Here is a 1,564-nt window from a genome sequence, read left to right as displayed (position 1 = left end):
CCTGACATGATGGCTGGTTGCCTGGAAACACAGACATTCAGCTTCTGCCCAAACGTGAAGAAGTTGTTGAGGTGGGTAATGGCCCAGTCCACAGCATAGTCATCAGCCATTTCGACCATGGTGGCCCCTGGCTTACTCCTCATGAATTTCATGTTCTTCCCATTGCCATACAAGCAGAAGACACTGAAGATTCAATCATAGTTCATCTTAGATTGATCCAGGCCATAGACAATGGGCACAGGGATGTCAGCTTGGGGGCCATATTTGGGTGTTGGGAGAGGGGATGAGGTGCCAATACTGGGGGCTGTAGTGGCTTGGGCCGCAACAGTGACCTCCCACTGGTGGGCCCATCCTTTTCCCTTCCTAGTGAGGTGGGAGGCCTGTAGCCCTCACCATGGTAATGGCTGTGGCATCCACTGTGGGGCCCTCCATATTCTGTGGGATGATCTCCCAGGAGAGGGGACTGTCTCTGGCATTTGCTGGGGTTCCTGCCAGAGTCACCTTCTCCACTGAGGTTGGGATTTGTGTAGTCCCAAGTATCCTGGTCATTCTTGAGCTCATTCAAGCATGTAGGCTTTGCATATTCAATCTTCAGAGTGCAATAGCCAGAGTGGATGTCATCTCCACTGCGTGAAGCTTTTGGCCCCTCTAGGCCCTTTGGCCTAGACTCCATTCTTGAGAAAATGACAATTCTCTGGACAGGGCCACAAGCATTACAAATAGAGTAAAGAACCTCTGTGGTAATGGANGAGTAGATGTCACCTCCACTGCGTGAAGCTCTTTGGCCTGGACTCCATTCTTGAGAAAATGACAATTCTCTGGACAGGGCCACAAGCATTACAAATAGCGTAAAAAACTTCTGTGGTAATGGAATACATGGGGTTAAGAATGGTAAAAAAAAAAAAAAAAAAAAAAAAAAAAAAGCACACTGCTTATAATCTGGGAGTCATCCAAGTCCTCACAGCAGGAGATCTGGCTGGTAGAGTAATTGACAAAAGCTGGGTGACCAGCAATGTGGATTTGGTTGCCGGCTGCATATTTCACTGCGTTGCAAGCCCCCAACACATCTTGAAATTCCACCAGCGCTTGTCTCTTTTTAGGCATTACCACCACACAGCTGATCAGTCCAAACTCCTGCAAGGCCTCCGCAAGGTCAGCTTCTACCACCACACCATCCATCAGGCCCCTGATGTGGACAACTGGGGAGGCAGGGGTTTTGTGTGGATCATCATAGTTCTCCCAGCAGCCAATGCCTGCTGCTGTGGCTCCTCCACCACCACCACCACTGCCTCCGTGCTGGTCGCCGGCATTGTCTGACCAAACCAACTCCACTTTCTTCAAGCCATGTATTCATCATGGGATCAGAAAAAATATAAGGCTGTCTACTCTCACCACTTTTACGTAACATCCTACTAGAGGTTCTACTCAGGGTAATTAGGCCAAAAATAAATATATAAAAATAAAAGACATCAAAATTAAAAAAAACCAAACAACTATCTCTACACACAGATAACATGATACTATATATGAATAATGGTAAGAGATCCAATAAAAAGCTAGTAAA

At 47.0% G+C, this 1,564-nt stretch overlaps 1 pseudogene; it reads right to left on the bottom strand.

Moving 5' to 3' along the window:
- LOC103587884 overlaps positions 1-1,333 on the bottom strand; it is a 22,085-nt pseudogene extending 20,752 nt beyond the window's left edge.
- Positions 1,334-1,564: the final 231 nt, after the last annotated feature.

Source organism: Galeopterus variegatus, unplaced genomic scaffold, assembly GCF_000696425.1.
Source record: "Galeopterus variegatus unplaced genomic scaffold, G_variegatus-3.0.2 Scaffold500, whole genome shotgun sequence".
Lineage (NCBI taxonomy): Eukaryota > Metazoa > Chordata > Mammalia > Dermoptera > Cynocephalidae > Galeopterus > Galeopterus variegatus.
This window is presented reverse-complemented; position numbering and strand designations above follow the sequence as displayed.